The following is a 23,328-nucleotide window of genomic DNA, read 5'->3' as shown; positions in this document are numbered from 1 at the left end:
GAGCATAGCATAACTCCCCATGGGAGGAGTATAGCCTCAGGGCAGTGTATGCGGAGGATGGGGGTGATGGTGCAGGGCAGCAGCAGTAACGACACGGAGTCAGTGATGCAGTCCAGGGCCTTTACTCACAGTTCTTATTATCCAGACCACGTCTGCAGGTAACGGCTGCCCACGTCGTACTGTGCTCACCAGGTGAGGGGCTCAGACAACTCCCAGATAACTTTGGAGCGCTTCACAGGACCCCCTTTGTGTGTCCTTTGTCTGGCCTTTCTTACCAACCCTTCTGTCCGGCTGCCTCGGGCCTCCTCTTGGTAAACTTGGCGCCAGTTTCCCTGACCCTATGTGGTGCCTTCCTAGCGGGTGTAGCGAGGGGCTGCGCCACATAAAATGTCACAGCCTCCGGTTTCTAGCTGATGGTCGTTTCCTGCCTCCACTAGTTTCGGGGACCGGTCTCCCCCTTTGGCCTGACCCCTCCACGCAGGTGGATTCGGGCGTGCGGTGGTGACTCGCCCGTCCGCTCCCCTGGGATCCCTTAATTCCTCGTTCCTGGAGCCTTCTCCGCTCCTCTTCCTTCCTTCTCCCTCTTCCAGGCCTGGGCCTCTGTTACTAGGCCCGCCTCCGGAGCAGAGCTCATGCAGAGCCCCTGCTCCCTGCCACTTCTGCTCAGACTTCTTTGCACTGAACTAAGATGGTGCCCACCTTTTATACTCCCTTCTCAATGCACCCAGGAACTGCTTCCTCCCTGCTCCTGCACTGCAGGGTTTCCCTTCCTCAGTGTTCCCTCCCCCCACTCCAGTCAGGGACAGGGACTGTCATGCCCATCTCAGAGGCATATTGGTCGCCCTGCCCCACGGCAATGTGGTGTAATGCATGCAGGTGTCGGGTCCTGATACACACTCCATCCTTACCTGAGAGTGAGACATCACACCTCTGGGTGAGGTGCAATACCTCTGTAGCAACCGAGCCCTCAGGGTGCTACAGTTCCATTTATCTTCAGCCTAGGTGACGTATTGTGATACAGGGCCGTGATTTTGGCTATGAAAGGGTCCCCTAGACCCCTACCCCAAGCTTTTTAAGAGAATCATATATGGCGTGCCAGGAGACTCTATGGAATGCTTTCTCAGCATCCAACGAGAGCATCTAATTACAAATTTTTAACTGCATCTAGCCCAGGAAATACTTTGAGCCTAGTAGCAGTGTCTGATAGTCAGCGGATTATCCCAGCTGTTAAGCAAGCTACACCACCTGTAGTTTGGACACTTAATTTTTTCAAAGGAAATGCTTCGGGACCACGGGATACTCAGTGAAGAGCATCAGGAGGCACCCCAAGGCATAGGGGCTGGGACTGGCACTAGGATGCCTTGCGGTGGACAGCAGAGCTCGATCCTTATAAAAGCTTTTTAACTGCAGCAGCTTTAGTGGACGCTACTGGAGCTGGAATTACGCGGCTGCTGGAATGAGACTTGCCCTCCAATAGATCTTTGTAAATGGATTTAAAGTGTATTCATTCAAATTAGATAGACAATTTAAATTAAAAAGCTTAGAGCTGCCTCCACCACAGGGGGGCTCGCTCGACCCACCAGCGGACAGGCACCAGTATTGGGAGAGGGGGACTGGCCGTCAGGGTTCACCGCGGCTCTGGCACAAACCCGGCGACACGGAGGTGGCACGGGCAGGAGCGGACTGAACGTGTCGGCTTCTCACTTTTTGGATTTTAGAAGGGCATGACATGCCTATATCTGTGTCTCCCCCTCCTTTTACTCCTCCACCTCTTTTCTTTTCGCATGACTATATGTACTTGTCACTTTTCCATGTGTTAGTTGTGTCTTCTGAGCAGTTTGTCAGCTTTTGGACACCTTTGAAGGTGTTTTCTATGTGTTTCTATGTGTTTTTGTTTGCCTGCCATTGGTTTTAACGGTGTTCGAATGTGTTCGACGAACAGTTCGACGAACAGTTCGGCAAACACACGGGTGTTCGACGAACCGAACCGAACTCGACCACTACGGGGGTGGCTCAACACTACTTTTAAATTCCTGTTTTGCTTCTGTGTTCTCTAAGAAAGCAAATGTAACATCAAGTTATCTTCACTGTGCTGTAGAAGAAAAGGAACATGTGAGCAAGTCATACGTATGAATACTGCATATGAGTGGTCATGTTGGCTTTAGGCATCAGAATTAATTACATAATTTACCATCTATGTTACATCCATGTCAGTTCAAACAATGATGAACCATTTTCAAAATTTGCCAAAATCAATCTTGGTCAAAAGAAGTCTAACTGCTAGCTCATATCCCTGCTGCCTTTTTAAGGTTATCAATACAGGATGAGCAGAGTGATTAGCAAACATAAACAGAGCCAAGCTGCTTCTGCTGCTTTCCATTAAGTCACCCTAGTGATGGATTCATAGCTACATTGCTCTGCACTGCTGTATAATGTCTTCCTTGCTGCTGCTTCTGATTATCTGTTATGTACAGGCAGGGGTGTAGGAATCCTTCATGTTTGAGTGTCCTGTATATGGGAGATCATAGCAATTAATCTATACAACCTAATTCAGTGATATCTAAAAATTACCGGATGAGCCAACAGAGGAAAGATTAGTTAAATATCTGGATACAAGTCATATGTTTTGTAAAATGGTGCCCAAGAGTAGTGTTGAACCACACCCGTAGTGTTCGGGTTCGGTTCGGTTCGTCGAACACCGGGATGTTCGAGGAACTGTTCGTCGAACTGTTCGTCGAACACCTTAGAACACCGTCGAACACCGTTAAAACCAATGGCAGGCAAACAAAAACACATAGAAACACATAGAAAACACCTGCAAAGGTGTCCAAAAGCTGACAAACTGCTCAGAAGACACTCTCTTTAAAAAAGCCGGCCGGCAAATTCAGCAGCGGCATACACCGGTACCCGACAATTTAGACAAGAAGGAATAGAGCATCACACATAGATTAGATAGATAGAAACATGTCAGTCACACATATAAGAAGCACAGTGACAGTGTTGGTGTTATGTTCTGCTACCAAAGCTAAGGAAAGAGAGGAGATCTGTCCCTACTATAAGACTCAGCTGAATCCCTACGATGTAACAGGGAACCTGATCCTGCGATCAGACCTGCTAAAGTCCTAATCTAGTCTGTACGAAGACCTATAGATGTGGGGAGGGAATCCCTACAAGTACTAAGGACTGGGAGGAATATGGGACACCTCCTAACAGAAATAGTAGCAGACAGACGAACAAACAAAATAGATAGAACATAGAGGTCCGTAGACCAAGCAAACTAACAGAGTTAGATACAGAGCACAGGCTAGCTAGAAAGTAGATATACAATGAAGTCCAGCAAAGCCAGAAGGGCGGAGCAGGATTAAATAGGCCAACAAGGTCATGTGACCAGCAAAGGAAAAAAAACCTAACAGCAAGGTTCTAACAGTACCCCCCCTTCTAAGAGGATCCTCCGGATCCCCTAGGACCAGGCTTATCAGGAAATCTCCTGTGAAATGCTCTGATAAGTCTGGACGCGGAAACATCATCTGACCTCACCCAAGAGTTATCCTCGGGTCCGAAACCTTTCCAGGCCACAAGATACTGCAAACTACCTCTATACCGTCTAGAGTCAAGGATGCGAGAAATTTCATATTCCCCGTCCTCCACCACCGGAGGAACAGAGGCAGAGGCGTCACCATCCGACACAACAGCTTTTTTTAACAGAGAGACATGAAAGACCGGATTAATTCTCCAGGAGGTAGGAACCTCCAACCTAACAGCAGATTGGTTGACAACCTGAAGCACCTTAAAGGGCCCTACAAACTTGGGACCCAATTTCTTAGAAGGAATCCTCAACCGCAGATTCCTAGAGGACAACCAAACCATGTCACCAACAGCGAACAAAACCTCCTGTCGTTTCCTATCAAAGTAGTCTTTAGATTTTCTGTTGGCCTCCTGAAGATTACCACGCACATCCGTCCAAACTCTTTCCAAATCACCGGAAAAATTCTCCTCCTCAGGCACGGCAGATCCCAACTTGGAGAACGACCCAAACGACGGATGTCTCCCAGAACAACAAAAAAAAGGCGAACAACCAGCAGAAGAAGATGTATGATTGTTCAGAGCAAATTCGGCAAGTGGCAGAAACTCAAACCACCCCTCTTGATTGTCTGCCACAAAACAACGCAAGAACTGCTCAACATCCTGGTTTTTCCTTTCTGTCTGGCCATTAGATTCAGGATGATATCCGGAAGAAAACGACAAATGAATTCCCAACCTGTCACAAAAGGCACGCCAAAAACGAGCCACGAACTGAGGACCCCTATCAGAAACAATGTCAGTAGGAACGCCATGAAGTCTGACAATTTCCTTGACAAAGGCCTTAGCGAGAGTTTTAGCGCAGGGCAGTTTGACGAAGGGAACCAAGTGACACATCTTGCTAAAACGGTCCACGACCACCCAGATGACAGTAAAACCCTCAGAGGGGGGAAGGTCAGTTATAAAGTCCATAGCCAAATGTGTCCAAGGAGCACTGGGGACCTCCAAAGGACAAAGCAACCCCACAGCAGGAGTATGTGAGGACTTAGATCTAGCACATATAGTACATTGGCGCACCCACTTAATGACTTCCTTCTGCCATCCAGGCCACCAAAAACTGCGACCCACCAGTCTCTTGGTCTCAGAGATTTCGGGATGACCTGCCAACCGAGATTCGTGACACTCAACAAACAAATCTCTCCTAAAGGTCCCAGGCACAAACAACCTCCCATGAGGAGTGTTAGATGGGGCATTCTCCTGAGCTTTAAGAATCTCATCTTCCAAAACGGAGTCTAAAGCAGCTATCACAACACCTTCTTGTAAAATGTTTTCCTCTTTCTCAGCACCGACTATGGGAGAAAAACTGCGAGATAAGGCATCCGCCTTAACATTCTTAGTACCAGGGATGTAAGTAACGGAGAAATTAAACCGCGAGAAAAACAGTGCCCACCTAGCCTGACGGGCATTCAGGCGCTTGGCAGCATCAAGATATATCAGATTTTTATGATCCGTAAGAACCTGAACGGGAAATTCCGCACCTTCCAAGAAGTGGCGCCAGTGTTCAAATGCGAGTTTAATAGCCAATAATTCCCGATTACCAATATCGTAATTCAGTTCAGTCTCCGAAAATTTTTTTGAAAAAAAAGGCACAGGGATGTAATCCATCCCCGTTATCCTGAGACAATACTGCGCCAACCCCCACAGAGGAAGCATCAACCTCAACCAAAAACGGCCTAGTAACATCAGGCTGCATAAGGATGGGAGCAGAGGTGAACCTCTCCTTGAGATACACAAAAGCTTCAATGGCCTCAGAAGACCACTGAACCGCATCAGCACCTTTCCTGGTGAGATCAGTCAGAGGTTTGACAATACTAGAAAAATTTTTTATGAATTTTCTGTAGTAATTGGCGAAACCCAAAAACCTCTGTATCGATTTCAAACCAATAGGCCTAGGCCATTCCTGCACAGCCTGAACCTTAACCGGATCCATCTCAAAACCTTTGCTGGAGATAATGTAGCCCAAAAAACTAATTCTCTGTACAGCGAACTCACATTTCTCCAGCTTAGCAAAAAGCGAATTGTCCATTAATAACTGTAATACCTCACGCATGCTCCGCCAATGAGACTCCAGATCTGGCGAATAAATCAAAATGTCATCCAAATACACAACCACATTTTTACCGATCAAAGGTCTAAGGATGTCATTAATCAGATTCTGAAAAAATGCAGGAGCATTAGTAAGACCAAAAGGCATAACCAGATTCTCAAAATGACCCACAGGAGTGTTAAAAGCAGTCTTCCATTCATCACCCTCCTTCATGCGCAACAGATTGTATGCCCCCTTAAGGTCAATTTTAGAGAACCACTTGGCCCCCAATAACTGGTTAAACAGATCAGGAATCAATGGCAGTGGGTAAGGATTGCGTACCGTAATTTTGTTAATCTCACGAAAATCCAGACAAGGACGTAAACCGCCGTCCTTTTTTTTTACAAAAAAAAATCCAACCGCCACAGGAGACTTAGAGGGCCTAATGTGACCGGCGGCCAAACTTGTCTGTATGTATTCCTCCAAAGCCTTCCTCTCAGGAATAGTAAGGTTAAATAAACGACTTTTAGGAAGAGTCGCTCCAGGGACAAATTCAATAGAACAATCATAGTCTCTATGGGGAGGCAAAACCTGCGATTCCTTCTCAGAAAAAACTCTCCAAAAATCCTGAATAGGAACAGGCAATTCTCCCCTATCCAAAGCTGCAATACGCCCATTACAACACTTGTCATAACATTTATGGCTCCAGGATTTAATTTCACTGGTAGACCAATCCAGTACAGGATTGTGAAATTTTAACCAGGGCAAACCCAATATTACTGGAGAAGGCAAGTTATTCAACACTACCAAATCCAATTTCTCATGGTGAACACCATTAATAGTGAGAGGAAATTCACTGACCTTGAGAGTAATATTCTTCAAAGGGGAGCCATCCACAGAAACCACAGCAATGGGGGATGATAAAGGTTCAGGTTTTAAATTGAGTTTTTCCACGAATCCCCCATCAATTACATTCAGTGTAGACCCGCAATCAACAAACACCCGAAATTCCATTAATTTTTCCTGAGCAATCGTGGAAGCAGCTAAAAATATACCCTTGGAATTTAAACAGGCAATACGGGCGTGACTGACCATTTTTTTTTCTTTCTTCATCCGAAGCTCACAGCCTTTAATCAAATGACCAGATTTTCCGCAATAGAAGCACAAGCCTTCCGAAAAACGACGGTCTTTTTCTTGAGAGCGAGGTGCCACCGATCCAATCTCCATCGGTTCACCACTGTTAGTACACACATTATCATAACCAGAAACTGACATAGCAGAGGATTTGCTCTCATTAACCCTAGCACGCAGTCTTCTATCCACCCGTATAGCTAATTGCATAGCCTGTTGCAAATCCTCAGGTGTAGGATAAGCAATTAGCAGGTCTTTAACCCTTTCACTGAGCCCAGCAAGAAATAGACTTTTCAGAGCAGAATCGTTCCACCCTGTTTGAGTGGACCAACGACGAAAATGAGTACAATATTTTTCGACATTACCTGATCCTTGTTTTAAACGTCTCAACTCAGTCTCAGCTGATGCCACACGGTCAGGATCATCATATAATAGTCCTAAAGCAGAAAAAAAACTATCCACTGATCTGAAGCATGTATCACTAGGTTGCAAAGAAAAGGCCCACTCCTGAGGCTCTTTGCGCAAAAGTGACATTATGAACCCTACGCGCTGGGATTCATCCCCAGAGGACTTGGGTCTCAAACGAAAATACAATAAGCATTTTTAAATGAAAAAAATTCTCGATGTTCACCAAAAAATAAATCCGGCAAACATACCTTAGGCTCCAAGAAATATGCTCCAGGACAGTTACTCACGTGCTGACGGAGCTCGGCCACCTCCAGAGAGAGTCACTGCAGGCGATGAGCCAAATCCTGAACCGACACCATGATGGAAAAAAAAAAAAAAAAATCTTTCCTTAGAGAATTTGCAGGCTGGACTTACTGTTATGTTCTGCTACCAAAGCTAAGGAAAGAGAGGAGATCTGTCCCTACTATAAGACTCAGCTGAATCCCTACGATGTAACAGGGAACCTGATCCTGCGATCAGACCTGCTAAAGTGCTAATCTAGTCTGTACGAAGACCTATAGATGTGGGGAGGGAATCCCTACAAGTACTAAGGACTGGGAGGAATATGGGACACCTCCTAACAGAAATAGTAGCAGACAGACGAACAAACAAAATAGATAGAACATAGAGGTCCGTAGACCAAGCAAACTAACAGAGTTAGATACAGAGCACAGGCTAGCTAGAAAGTAGATATACAATGAAGTCCAGCAAAGCCAGAAGGGCGGAGCAGGATTAAATAGGCCAACAAGGTCATGTGACCAGCAAAGGAAAAAAAACCTAACAGCAAGGTTCTAACAGTTGGTTACTGCACTTGTCATTTAGTGTAAAGGATTTATTAAAAAAAATATTAGTGTTTTCATGCACCGTCTCTTTAAAAAAGCCGGCCGGCAATTCAGCATCTGTACCCGACAATTTAGAACAGAAAGAATAGAGCTTCACACATAGATTAGATAGATAGAAACATGTCAGTCACATATATAATAAGTACAGTGATAGTGTTCCTTACTATACTTGTCATTTAGTGTAAAGGATTTATTTAAAAAAATAATAGTGTTTTCATGCACTGTCTCTTTAAAAAAGCCGGCCGGCAATTCAGCAGCGGTACCCGACAATTTAGAACAGAAAGATAGAGCATCACACATAGATTAGATAGATAGAAACATGTCAGTCACATATATATGAAGTACAGTGATAGTGTTGGTTACTGTACTTGTCATTTAGTATTAAAATAAAGGATTTATTATTAAAAAAATTGGGGTGGGGTTCCCCTTAATTTTAGGCTCTAGCGGAGGTTAAGCAGACGGCTGGGGCAGATGTTTGAAGCCTGGGAAGGGGGTAATACCCACGGAGCTTCCCAGGCTACTAATATCAGCCCCCAGCTGCATACATAGCCTTTACTAGCTATTAAAATGGGGGACCCCCCAAAAAAAATTATGTGGGGTCCCCCCTAATTTAATAGCTAGCAAAGGCTAGGCAGACAGCTGGGGGCTGATATTAATAGCCCAGGAAGGGAGCCATGAATATTGGCCCCCTCTCAGGCTAGAAACACCAGCCGTCAGCCGCCCCAGAAATGGCGCATTCATAGGATGCGCCAATTCTGGCACTTAGCCTCGCTCTTCCACGCTGCCCTGGTGCGGTGGCAGGGGGTAATAGGGTTGGGGTTGATGTCAGCTTATAATGCCAGCTGACATCAAGCCCAGGTTAGTAATGGAGAGGCGTCTATAAGACACCCCCATTACTAACCCCATAGTCAAAGTTAAAAAAAACACAAACACCCAGTATAAAGTCCTTTAATTGAAATAAAGACACAATCCTTTATTGTTCTAAATTAAACCATACTTACCATCACGCCCATTCCAGCTGAAGCCAACGATCTCCTGCAATAAAAGAAAAATAATAAAGCAACCTCATCCTTACCTTTCCATGGTTCCCACGACAGCTTCAGCTCTGCTACATCGAGATGACAGGCTGGACCGCAGCAGAACGCTGCCATCCAGCCTGTCATCCCGCAGACACTGAGAAGCGCAGGCTTGCTTGCGCTGCTCAGCGTCTCTCTGTGACGACATCCAGATGAGCCGAGTTCATGTCCAATGAACTCGGCTCACCTCATGCACGTCACTGACAGCGTGGGAAAATTCTCACGCTGAAGCGCTGATTGCAGGAGAATTTTCCCACGCTGTCAGTGACGTGCAGGAGGTGAGCTGAGTTCATTGGACATGAGCTCACCTCATGCACATCACTGACAGCGTGGGAGAATTCTCCTGCACTCAGCACTTCAGCGTGAGAATTTTCCCACGCTGTCAGTGACGTGCATGAGGTGAGCCAATTTCATTGGACATGACCTCGGCTCATCTGGATGCCGTCACAGCGAGACAGTGAGGAGCGCAAGCATGCCTGCGCTTCTCAGTGTCTGCGGGATGACAAACTGGATGGCAGCGTTCTGCTGCGGTCCAGCCAGTCATCTCGATGTAGCAGAGCTGAAGCTGTCGTGGGAACCATGGAAAGGTAAGGATGAGGTTGGTTTATTATTTTTCTTTTATTGCAGGAGATCGTTGGCTTCAGCTGGAATGGGCGTGACGGTAAGTATGGTTTAATTTAGAACAATAAAGAATTGTGTCTTTATTTCAATTAAAGGACTTTATTCTGGGTGTTGTGTTTTTTTTAAATACTTTACTAGAAATTCATGGCGGTCATGTCTAATACTGGCGTGACGCCATAAATTTTGGGCTTGGGGCCAGCTGATAATACCAATCTGGCCCTAACCCCTTTATTACCCAGTGAGCCACCGCACCAGGGCCCTGGATGAGTTGGGTACAGCGCCAGAAGATAGCGCTTCTATGAACGCGCCATTTTCCGGGGTGGCTGCGGACTGCAATTTGTAGCGGGGGGGGGCCCAGAAAGCTTGGGCCTCCCTGCGCTGCAGATTCCAGCCCCCAGCTGCCTAGTTGTACCTGGCTGGACACAAAAATAGGGCGAAGCCCCACGTACTTTTTTTTTAATTATTTCATGAAATTCATGAAATAATTAAGAAAAAAAGGCCTTCCCTATATTGTTGTGTCCGGCCAGGTACAAATAGGCAGCTGGTGGATGGGGGCAGCCCGTTCCTGCCTGCTGTACCTGGCTGGACACAAATATAGTGCGAAGCCCCACTTCAATTTTTTTAAATTATTTCAGGAAATTCATGAAATAATTTAAAAAAAATTGACGTGGGGCTTCGCACTATATTTGTGTCCAGTCAGGTGCAGCAGGCAGGAACGGGCTGCCCCCATCCACCAGCTGCCTATTTGTACCTGGCCGGACACAACAATATAGGGAAGCCCTTTTTTTCTTAATTATTTCATGAAATAATTTAAAGAAAATTGACGTGGGGCTTCGCCCTGTTTTTGTGTCCAGCCAGGTACAACTAGGCAGCTGGGGGCTGGAATCCACAGCGCAGGGAGGCCCAAGCTTTCTGGGCCACCCCCGCTGCAAATTGCAGTCCGCAGCCACCCCGGAAAATGGCGCGTTCATAGAAGCGCCATCTTCTGGCGCTGTACCCAACTCATCCAGGGCCCTGATGCGGTGGCTCACTGGGTAATAAAGGGGTTAGGGCCAGCTTGGCATTATCAGCTGGCCCTAAGCCCGAAATTCATGGGGTCACGCCAATATTAGACATGACCACCATGAATTTCTAGTAAAGTATTTAAAAAAAACACAACACCCAGAAAAAAGTCCTTTAATTGAAATAAACACACAATTCTTTATTGTTCTAAATTAAACCATACTTACCATCACGCCCATTCCAGCTGAAGCCAACGATCTCCTGAAATAAAAGAAAAATAATAAAGCAACATCATCCTTACCTTTCCATGGTTCCCATGACAGCTTCAGCTCTGCTACATCGAGATGACAGGCTGGACCGCAGCAGAACGCTGCCATCCAGCCTGTCATCCCGCAGACACTGAGAAGCGCAGGCTTGCTTGCGCTCCACAGTGTCTCTCTGTGAGGGCATCCAGATGAGCCGAGTTAATGTCCAATGAACTCGGCTCACCTCATGCACGTCACTGACAGCGTGGGAAAATTCTCCTGCACTCAGCGCTTCAGCGTGGGAGAATTCTCACACTGAAGCGCTGAGTGCAGGAGAATTCTCCCACGCTGTCAGTGACGTGCAGGAGATGAGCTGAGTTCATTGGACATGAGCTCACCTTATGCACGTCACTGACAGCGTGGGAAAATTCTCCTGCACTCAGCGCTTCAGCGTGGGAGAATTCTCACGCTGAAGCGCTGAGTGCAGGAGAATTCTCCCACGCTGTCAGTGACGTGCAGGAGGTGAGCTGAGTTCATTGGACATGAGCTCACCTTATGCACGTCACCGACAGCGTGGGAGAATTCTCCTAAACTCAGCGCTTCAGCGTGGGAGAATTCTCACGCTGAAGCGCTGAGTGCAGGAGAATTTTCCCACGCTGTCAGTGACGTGCATGAGGTGAGCCGAGTTCATTGGACATGAACTCGGCTCATCTGGATGTCGTCACAGAGAGACGCTGAGCAGCGCAAGCAAGCCTGCGCTTCTCAGTGTCTGCGGGATGACAGGCTGGATGGCAGCGTTCTGCTGCGGTCCAGCCTGTCATCTCGATGTAGCAGAGCTGAAGCTGTCGTGGGAACCATGGAAAGGTAAGGATGAGGTTGCTTTATTATTTTTCTTTTATTGCAGGAGATGGTTGGCTTCAGCTGGAATGGGCGTGACGGTAAGTATGGTTTAATTTAGAACAATAAAGGATTGTGTCTTTATTTCAATTAAAGGACTTTATTCTGGGTGTTTGTGTTTTTTTTAACTTTGACTATGGGGTTAGTAATGGGGGTGTCTTATAGACGCCTCTCCATTACTAACCTGGGCTTGATGTCAGCTGGCATTATAAGCTGACATCAACCCCAACCCTATTACCCCCTGCCACCGCACCAGGGCAGCGTGGAAGAGCGAGGCTAAGTGCCAGAATTGGCGCATCCTATGAATGCGCCATTTCTGGGGCGGCTGACGGCTGGTGTTTCTAGCCTGGGAGGGGGCCAATATTCATGGCTCCCTTCCTGGGCTATTAATATCAGCCCCCAGCTGTCTGCCTAGCCTTTGATAGCTATTAAAGTAGGGGGGACCCCACGTCATTTTTTTTGGGGGGTCCTCCATTTTAATAGCTAGTAAAGGCTATGTATTCAGCTGGGGGCTGATATTAGTAGCCTGGGAAGCTCCGTGGGTATTACCCCCTTCCCAGGTCTCAAACATCTGCCCCAGCCATCTGCTTAACCTCCGCTAGAGCCTAAAATTAAGGGGAACCCCACGCCAATTTTTTTAATAATAAATCCTTTATTTTAATACTAAATGACAAGTACAGTAACCAACACTATCACTGTACTTCATATATATGTGACTGACATGTTTCTATCTATCTAATCTATGTGTGAAGCTCTATTCTGTCTGTTATAAATTGTCGGGTACCGCTGCTGAATTGCCGGCCGGCTTTTTTAAAGAGACGGTGCATGAAAACACTATTATTTTTTTTGATAAATCCTTTACGCTAAATGAAAAGTACAGTAAGCAACACTGTCACTGTACTTCGTATATATGTGGCTGACATGTTTCTATCTATCTAATCTATGTGTGAAGCTCTATTCTGTCTGTTATAAATTGTCGGGTACAGATGCTGAATTGCCGGCCGGCTTTTTTAAAGAGACGGTGCATGAAAACACTATTATTTTTTTTGATAAATCCATTACGCTAAATGACAAGTACAGTAAGCAGCACTTTCACTGTACTTCGTATATATGTGGCTGACATGTTTATATCTATCTAATCTATGTGTGAAGCTCTATTCTTTCGGTTCTAAATTGTCGGGTACAGGTGTATGCCGCTGCTGAATTGCCGGCTTTTCATGTTTCACTGTTGGCACTTTTCCCATCGATTTGGGCAATCACTGTAATGTCACAACCACCATGGCTGTGGCATTACAGTGAGTGGCAGACAATCCCTGCATGATTGGTGCTCTAAATAGCGCCAGACATGCAGGACACGCTTTTGGTGCACGAACAGTTATCGAACATAACCTCGAACAGCCGAATTTTTTGCAAATCGTTCGGGTTCGTCGAACAACTCGAACACCGCCCAAAACAGCTCGAATTTGAGATTGGCGAACAGTTCTAGTCGAACACCGCTCATCTCTACCGAAGAGTCAATGTACAAACAAATCCATGATAAATACGTTGCTGTTGCAAAATAACAATTGTCTTTTTGTCTTATTGGACATAAAATATTTTCTGCCACTTACATCAAAAGCAAACTTCTGATATAAATAACTTTATACCTTTTCAAGAGGTAATGTGGCTGAGAGGTCTAAGGCGCTGGATTTAGACTCCAGTCTCTCTCGAGGCATGGGTTCAAATTCCATCGCTGCCATTATTTATTTGGATCAAATTTTTACCAAAAATTAGGAAACGGTTGAGGAAGTAAAGGGGATTGAGAACTTAGGAGGCAGCGATCATGCTATCCTATAATTTTGAACTACAAAAGGAGGAAAACCTGCGAAAACTGAGATTTTAAGATTGGACTGTAGAAAGGCAGTTTTTAATGGACTCAGTAATAAGGAAGGAAAGGTAGGATGTTCTAAAGGAAAGAAATGTCCTGGAAGGATGGGAGATTTTGCTAAATTAAATTCTCACTGCACAATCAGTAACAATCCCGAAAAGAAGGAAGAATGGAAAGCATTTATGGAGACCAGGATGGCTGAATACTGAACTTAAAAGCTTGCTAAAAAGGAACAAAGAAATGAATATCAAATGGAAAGAAGGGTTCATATCTAAAGAAGAATATAATGCTGTCTGCAGGGAAATCTGGGCTAGCATTAGAAGAGCTAATGCCTGTAATGAATTGAGGCTTGCAAGAGAGACAAAAAGCAATAAGAAAGGATTTTGGAAGTAGGTCAAAAGTTAAAGAAAAGCCAAAGATGCTATAGGATTTTTAAAGGATGAAAAGGGTAAAGTGGTCAATAATGATGTTGAGAAGACGGAACTTTTAATTTCCTGTTTTGCTTCTGTGTTCTCTAAGAAAACATATGTAACATCAAGTGATCTTCACTGTGCTGTAGAAGAAAAGGAACATGTGAGCAAGTCATACGTATGAATACTGAATATGAGTGGTCATGTTGGCTTTAGGCATGAGAATTAATTACATAATTTACCATCTATGTTACATCCATGTCAGTTCAATCAATGATCAACCATTCTCAAAATTTGCCAAAATCAATCTTGGTCAAAAGAAGTCTAACTGCTAGCTCATATCCCTGCTGCCTTTTTAGGGTTATCAATACAGGATGAGCAGAGTGATTAGCAAACATAAACTGGGCCATGCTGCTTCTACTGCTTTCCAGTAAGTCACCCTAGTGATGGATTCATAGCTACACTGCTCTGCACTGCTGTATGATGTCTTCCTTGCTGCTGCTTCGGATTATCTGTTACGTACAGGCAGGGATGTAGGAATCCTTCATGTTTGAGTGTCCTGTATATGGGAGATCATAGCAAGTAATCTATACCACCTAATTTAGTGATATCTAAAAATTTTGCGGATGAGCCAACAGAGGAAAGATTAGATAAGTATCTGGATACAAGTCATCTGTTTTGTAAAATGGTGCCCCAGAGTCAATGTACAAACAAATCCCTGATGACTACGTTGCTCATGCATAATAACATTTGTCATTTTGTCTTATTGGATATAAAATATTTTCTGCCACTTAGATCAAAAGCAAACTTCTGATATAAATAACTTTAAACAACTGTAATAGATAGTGTGGCTGAGCGGTCTAAGGCGCAGGATTTAGGCTCCAGTCTTTCTGGAGATGTGGATTGAAATCACACCGCTGCCATTATTAATTTGGATGGAATTTTTACGAAAAATTAGGAAACAGTTGAGGAAGTAAAGGGGTTTGAGAACTTAGGAGGCAGCGATCATGCTATCTTATAATTTTGAACTGCAAAAGGTGTAAAACCTGCGAAAACTGAGATTTTAAGATTGGACTGTAGAAAGGCAGTTTTTAATGGACACAGTAAAAAGGAAGGAAAGGTAGGATGTTCTAAAGGAAAGAAATGTCCAGGAAGGATGGGAGATTTTGCTAAATTAAATTCTCACTGCACAATCAGTAACAATCCCGAAAAGAAGGAAGAATGGAAAGCATTTATGGAGACCAGGATGGCTGAATACTGAGCTTAAAAGCTTGCTTAAAAGGAACAAAGAAATTAATATCAAATAGAAAGAAGGGTACCTATCTAAAGAAGAATATAATGCTGTCTGCAGGGAAAGCTGGGCTAGCGTTAGAAGAGCTAATACCAGTAATGAATTGTGGCTTGAAAGAGAGACCAAAAGCAATAAAAAAAATTTTGGTAGGAAGTCAAAAGTTAAGGAAAAGCCAAAGATGCTATAGGATTTTTACAGGACGAAAAGGGTAAAATAGTCATAAATGATGTTGAGAGAACTGAACTTTTAAATTCCTATTTTGCTTCTGTGTTCTCTAAGAAAGCAAATGTAACATCAAGTGATCTTCACTGTGCTGTAGAAGAAAAGGAACATGTGAACAAGTCATACGTATCAATACTGCATATGAGTGGTTATGTTGGCTTTAGGCATCAGAATTAATTACATAATTTACCATCTATGTTACATCCATGTCAGTTCAATCAATGATCAACCATTCTCAAAATTTGCCAAAATCAATCTTGGTCAAAAGAAGTCTAACTGCTAGCTCATATCCCTGCTGCCTTTTTCAGGTTATTAATACAGGATGAGCAGAGTGAATAGCAAATATAAACAGAGCCATGCTGCTTCTGCTGCTTTCCAGTAAGTCACCCTAGTGATCGATTCATAGCTAAACTGCTCTGCACTGCTGTATAGTGTCTTCTTTGCTGCTGCTTCTGATTATCTGTTACGTACAGAGAGGGGTGTAGTAATCCTTTATGTTTGAGTGTCCTGTATATGGGAGATCATAGCAAGTAATCTATACCACCTAATTCAGTGATATCAAAAAATTAGCAGATGAGCCAACAGAGGAAAGATTAGGAAAATATCTGCATACAAGTCATATATTTTGTAAAATGGTGACCCAGAGTCAATGTACAAACAAATCCCTGATAACTACGTTGCTCATGCATAATAACATTTGTATTTTTGTCTAATTAGATCTAAAATGTTTTCTGCAACCTATATCATTAGCAAATTTCTGATTTAAATAAGTTTGAACATCCATATGAGGTAGCGTGGCCGAGCGGTCTAAGGCGCTGGATTAAGGCTCCAGTCTCTGGAGGCATGGGTTCAAATCCCAACGCTGCCATTGTTTATTTGGATCTAATTTTTACCAAATATTAGGAAACGGTTGAGGAAGTAAAGGGGATTGAAAATTTAGGAGGCAGCGGTCATGCTATCTTATACTTTTGAACTACAAAAGGTGGAAAACCTGCGAAAACTGAGATTTTAAGATTGGACTGTAGAAAGGCAGTTTTAATGGACTCAGTAAAAAGGAAGGAAAGGTAGGATGTTCTAAAGGAAAGAAATGTCCAGGAAGGATGGGAGATTTTGCTAAATTAAATTCTCACTGCACTATCAGTAACAATCCCGAAAAGATGGAAGAATGGAAAGCATTTATGGAGACCAATGTGGCTGAATACTGAGCTTAAAAGCTTGCTAAAAAGGAACAAAGAAATGAATATCAAATGGAAAGAAGGGTTCATATCTAAAGAAGAATATAATGCTGTCTGCAAGGAAAGCTGGGCTAGCGTTAGAAGAGCTAAAGCCAGTAATGAAGAGAGGCTTGCAAGAGAGACCAAAAGCAATAAGAAAGGATTTTGGAAGTAAGTCAAATGTTAAAGAAAACCAAAGATGCTATAGGATTTTTAAAGGATGAAAAGGGTAAAGTGGTCAATAATGATGTTGAGAAGACTGAACTTTTAAATTCCTGTTTTGCTTCTGTGAACTCTAAGAAAGCAAATGTAACATCAAGTGATCATCACTGTGCTGTAGAAGAAAAGGAACATGTGAGCAAGTCATAAGTAAGAATACTGCATATGAGTGGTCATTTTGTCTTTAGGCATCAGAATTAATTACATAATTAATGGGTTCATATCCCACCGCTGCCGTCATTTATTTGGATCAAATTTTTACCAAAAATTAGGAAACGGTTGAGGATGTAAAGGGGATTGAGAATTTAGGAGGCAGCGGTCATGCTGTCCTATAATTTTGAACTACAAAAGGTGGAAAACCTGCGAAAACTGAGATTTTAAGATTGGACTGTAGAAAGGCAGTTTTTATGGACTCAGTAAAAAGGAAGGAAAGGTAGGATGTTCTCAAGGAAAGAAATGTCCAGGAAGGATGGGAGATTTTGCTAAATTAAATTCTCACTGCACAAAAGCAATAAGAAAGGATTTTGGAAGTAAGTCAAAAGTTAAAGAAAAGCCAAAAATGCTATAGTACTTTTAGAGGATGAAAAGGGTAAAGTGGTCAATAATGATGTTGAGAAAACTGAACTTTTAAATTCCTATTTGGCTTCTGTGTTGTCTAAGAAAGCAAATGTAACATCAAGTGATCTTCACTGTGCTGTAGAAGAAAAGGAACATGTGAACAAGTCATACGTATGAATACTGCATATGAGTGGTCATGTTGGCTTTAGGCATCAGAATTAATTACATAATTTACCATCTATGTTACATCCATGTCAGTTCAATCAATGATCAACCATTCTCAAAATTTGCCAAAATCAATCTTGGTTAAAAAAAGTCTAACTGCTAGCTCATATCCCTGCTGCCTTTTTAGGGTTATCAATACAGGATGAGCAGAGTGATTAGCAAATATAAACAGAGCCATGCTGCTTCTGCTGCTTTCCAGTAAGTCACCCTAGTGATGAACTCATAGCTACATTGCTCTGCACTGCTGTATAATGTCTTCCTTGCTGCTGCTTCTGATTTTCTGTTACGTACAGGCAGGGGTGTAGGCATCCTTCATGTTTGAGTGTCCTGTATATGGGAGATCATAGCAAGTAATCTATACCACCTAATTCAGTGATATTTAAAAATTAGCGGATGAGCCAACAGAGGAAAGATTAGTTAAATATCTGGATACAAGTCATATGTTTTGTAAAATGGTGCCCCAGAGTCAATGTACAAACAATTACCTGATAAATACGTGGCTGTTGCATAATAACATTTGTCTTTTTGTCTTATTGGATATAAAATATTTTCTGCCACTTACATCAAAAGCAGACTTCTGAAATAAATAACTTTAAACATCTGTTAAGGTGGCGTGACTGAGCGGTTTAAGGTGCTCAATTAAGGCTTTAGTCTCTCTGGAGGCAATGGTTCAAATACCACCGCTGCCATTATTTATTTGGATCTAATTTTTACCAAAAATTAGGAAACAGTTGAGGAAGTAAAAGGAATTGAGAATTTACGAGGCAGCGTTAATTCTATCCTATACTTTTGAACTACAAAAGGTGGAAAACCTGCGAAAACTGAGATTTTAAGATTGGACTGTAGAAATGCAGTTTTTAATTGACTCAGTAAAAAGGAAGGAAAGGTAGGATGTTCTAAAGGAAAGAAATGTCCAGGAAGGATGGGAGATTTTGCAAAATTAAATTCTCACTGCACAGTCAGTAACAATCCCGAAAAGAAGGAAGAATGGAAAGCATTTATGGAGACCAGGATGGCTGAATACTGAACTTAAAAGCTTGCTAAAAAGGAACAAAGAAATGAATGTCAAATGAAAAGAAGGGTTCATATCTAAAGAAGAATATAATGCTGTCTGCAGGGAAAGCTGGGCTAGCGTTAGAAGAGCTAAAGCCAGTAATGAAGAGAGGCTTACAAGAGAGACCAAAAGCAATAAGAAAGGATTTTGGAAGTAAGTCAAAAGTTAAAGAAAAGCCAAAGATGCTACAGGATTTTTAAAGGATGAAAAGGGTAAAGTGGTCAATAATGATGTTGAGAAGACTGAACTTTTAAATTCCTGTTTTGCTTCTGTGTACTCTAAGAAAGCAAATGGAACATCAAGTGATCTTCACTGTGCTGTAGAAGAAAAGGAACATGTGAGCAAGTCATAAGTAAGAATACTGCATATGAGTGGTCATGTTGTCTTTAGGCATCAGAATTAATTACATAATTTAAAATCTATGTTCCATCCATGTCAGTTCAATCAATGATCAACCATTCTCAAAATTTGCCCAAATCAATCTTGGTCAAAAGAAGTCTAACTGCTAGCTCATATCCCTGCTGCCTTTTTAGGGTTATCAATACAGGATGAGCAGAGTAATTAGCAAATACAAACAGAGCCATGCAGATTCTGCTGCTTTCCAGTAAGTCACCCTAGTGATGGATTCATAGCTACACTGCTCTGTACTGCTGTATAATGTCTTCCTTGCTGCTGCTTCTGATTATCTGTTATGTACAGGCAGGGGTGTAGGAATCCTTCATGTTTGAGTGTCCTGTATGTGTGAGATCATAGCAAGTAATCTATACCACCTAATTCAGTGATATCTAAAAATTAGCGGATGAGCCAACAGAGGAAAGATTAGTTAAATATCTGGATACAAGTCATATGTTTTGTAAAATGGTGCCCCAGAGTCAATGTAAAAATAAATCCCTGATAACTACGTTGCTCATGCATAATAACATTTCAATTTTTGTCTAATTAGATATACAATGTTTTCTGCCACTTATATCATTAGCAAATTTCTGATTTAAATAACTTTTGAACATACGTATGAGGCAGCGTGGCCGAGCGGTCTAAGGCACCAGATTAAGGCTCCAGTCTCTCAGGAGGTGCGGGTTCAAATTCCACCGCTACCATTTTTTATTTGGATCTAATTTTTACAAAAATTAGGAAACGGTTGAGGAAGTAAAGGGGATGGAGAATTTAGTAGGCAGCGGTAATTCTATCCTATACTTTTGAACTTCAAAAGGTGGAAAACCTGCGAAAACTGAGATTTTAAGATTGGACTGTAGAAAGGCAGTTTTTAATGGACTCAGTAAAAAGGAAGGAAAGGTAGCATGTTCTAAAGGAAAGAAATGTCCAAGAAGGATGGTTGATTTTGCTAAATTAAATTCTCACTGCACAATCAGTAACAATCCCGAAAAGAAGGAAGAATGGAAAGCATTTATGTTTACCAAGATGGCTGAATACTGAACTTAAAAGCTTGCTAAAAAGGAACAAAGAAATGAATATCAAATGAAAAGAAGGGTTCATATCTAAAGAAGAATATAATGCTTTCTGCAGGTAAAGCTTGGCTAGCATAAGGAGAGCTAAAGCCAGTAATGAAGTGAGGCTTGCAAGAGAGACCAAAGGCAATTAGAAAGGATTTTAGAAGTAAAAGTTAAAGAAAAGCCAAAGATGCTATAGGATTTTTAAAGGATGAAAAGGGTAAAGTGGTCAATAATGATGTTGAGAAGACTGAACTTTTAAATTCCTGTTTTGCTTCGGTGTTCTGTAAGAAAGCAAATGTAACATCAAGTGATCTTCACTGTGCTGTAGAAGAAAAGGAACATGTGAGCAAGTCATACAAATGAATACGGCATATGAATAGTCATGTTGCCCTTAGGCATCAGAATTAATTACATATTTTACCATCTATGTTACATCCATGTCAGTTTAATCAATGATCAACCATTCTCAAAATTTGCCAAAATCAATCTTGGTCAAAAGAAGTCTAACTGCTAGCTCATATCCCTGCTGCCTTTTTAGGGTTATCAATACAGGATGAGCAGAGTGATTAGCAAACATAAACAGAGCCATGCTGCTTCTGCTGCTTTCCAGTAAGTCACCCTAGTGATGGATTCATAGCTACACTGCTCTGCACTGCTGTATAATGTCTAGTGTTGAGCCACCCCCGTAGTGTTCGAGTTCGGTTTGGTTCGTCGAACACCCGTGTGTTCGCCGAACTGTTCATCGAACTATTCGTTGAACACCTTCGAACACCGTTAAAACCAATGGCAGGCAAACAAAAACACATAGAAACACATAGAAAACACCTTCAAAGTTGTCCAAAAGCTGACAAACTGCTCAGAAGACACAACTAACACATGGAAAAGTGACAAGTACATATAGTCATGCGAAAATAAAAGAGGTGGAGGAGTAAAAAGAGGGGGAGACACAGATATAGGCATGTCATGCCCTTCTAAAATCCAAAAAGTGATAAGCCGACACGGCCAGTCCGCTCCTGCCCGTGCCACCTCCGTGTCGCCGGGTTTGTGCCAGAGCCGCGGTGAACCCTGATGGCCAGTCCCCCTCTCCCAATACTGGTGCCTGTCCGCTGGTGGGTCGAGCGAGCCCCCCTGTGGTGGAGGCAGCTCTAAGCTTTTTAATTTAAATTGTCTCTCTAATTTGAATGAATACACTTTAAATCCATTTACAAGGATCTATTGGAGGGCAAGTCTCATGCCAGCAGCCGCGTAATTCCAGCTCCAGTAGCGTCCACTAAAGCTGCTGCAGTTAAAAAGCTTTTATAAGGATCGAGCTCGGCTGTCCACCGCAAGGCATCCTACTGCCAGTCCCAGCCCCTATGCCTTGGGGTGCCTCCTGATGCTCTTCCCTGAGTATCCCATGGTCCCGAAGCATTTCCTTTGAAAAAATTAAGTGTCTAAACTACAGGTGGTGTAGCTTGCTTAACAGCCGGGATAATCCGCTGACTAGCAGACACTGCTACTAGGCACAAAGTATTTCCTGGGCTAGATGCAGTTAAAAATTTGTAATTAGATACTCTCGTTGGATGCTGAGAAAGCATTCCATAGAGTCTCCTGGCACGCCATATATGATTCTCTTAAAAAGCTTTTGGTAGGGGTCTAGGGGACCCTTTTATAGCCAAAATCACGGCCCTGTATCACAATACGTCACCTAGGCTGAAGATAAATGGAACTGTAGCACCCTGAGGGCTCGGTTGCTACAGACGTATTGCACCTCACCCAGAGGTGTGATATCTCACTCTCAGGTAAGGATGGAGTGTGGATCAGGACCCGACACCTGCATGCATTACACCACATTGCCGTGGGGCAGGGCGACCAATATGCCCCTGAGATGGGCACGACAGTCCCTGTCCCTGGCTGGAGTGGGGGGAGGGAACACTGAGGAAGGGGAACCCTGTAGTGCAGGAGCAGGGAGGAAGCAGTTCCTGGGTGCATTGAGAAGGGAGTATAAAAGGTGGGCACCATCTTAGTTCAGTGCAGAGAAGTCTGAGCAGACGTGGCAGGGAGCAGGGGCTCTGCATGAGCTCTGCTCCGGAGGCGGGCCTAGTAACAGAGGCCTAGGCCTGGAAGAGGGAGAAGGAAGGAAGAGGAGCGGAGAAGGCTCCAGGAACGAGGAATGAAGGGATCCCAGGGGTGCGGACGGGCGAGTCGCCACCGCACGCCCGAATCCACCTGCGTGGAGGGGTCAGGCCAAAGGGGGAGACCGGTCCCCGAACTAGTGGAGGCAGGAAACGACCCTCAGCTAGAAACCGGAGGCTCTGACATTTTATGTGGCGCAGCCCCTCGCTACACCCGCTAGGAAGGCACCACATAGGGTCAGGGAAACTGGCGCCAAGTTTACCAAGAGGAGGCCCGAGGCAGCCGGACAGAAGTGTTGGTAAGAAAGGCCAGACAAAGGACACACAAAGGGGGTCCTGTGAAGTGCTCCAAAGTTATCTGGGAGTTGTCTGAGCCCCTCACCTGGTGAGCACAGTACGACGTGGGCAGCCGTTACCTGCAGACGTGGTCTGGATAATAAGAACTGTGAGTAAAGGCCCTGGACTGCATCACTGACTCCGTGTCGTTACTGCTGCTGCCCTGCACCATCACCCCCATCCTCCGCATACACTGCCCTGAGGCTATACTCCTCCCGTGGGGAGTTATGCTACGCTCTGCTGCACCCACAACACCAGCCTCAGCGGTCTGCCCTGTAGCGGCGGTTCACTCTGACCGCAATCCACGAGTGGCGTAGTCGGACATTTAAACATCAAAACCACATAAATAGTTCCGCCACTGGTTTGACCGCCCTGAGCCACGGAACCGGGTTGCCGCCACGAAGACTACAACCACCAGCATCCACCAAAAAGGGTCCGGCTCCGGGTGTCCCAAGGCCCAGGGGGTGCGTCAGAACATTTTCATCACCTTTCACAATCACC

At 43.8% G+C, this 23,328-nt stretch overlaps 1 non-coding gene across 1 annotated transcript; it reads left to right on the top strand.

The window, feature by feature from the left end:
• Positions 1 to 16,444: 16,444 nt before the first annotated feature.
• On the top strand, positions 16,445 to 16,524 carry TRNAL-AAG (transfer RNA leucine (anticodon AAG)). Its single transcript has one exon. It is a non-coding gene; the product is annotated as a tRNA-Leu (tRNA).
• Positions 16,525 to 23,328: the final 6,804 nt, after the last annotated feature.

The sequence above is a fragment of the Phyllobates terribilis genome, unplaced genomic scaffold, assembly GCF_046119375.1.
Source record: "Phyllobates terribilis strain yellow unplaced genomic scaffold, ASM4611937v1 Scaffold_11__3_contigs__length_659146591, whole genome shotgun sequence".
In the NCBI taxonomy this organism is placed as follows: domain Eukaryota; kingdom Metazoa; phylum Chordata; class Amphibia; order Anura; family Dendrobatidae; genus Phyllobates; species Phyllobates terribilis.
The sequence above is the reverse complement of the archived record's forward strand: the minus strand, read 5'-3'. Positions and strand labels throughout refer to the sequence as shown.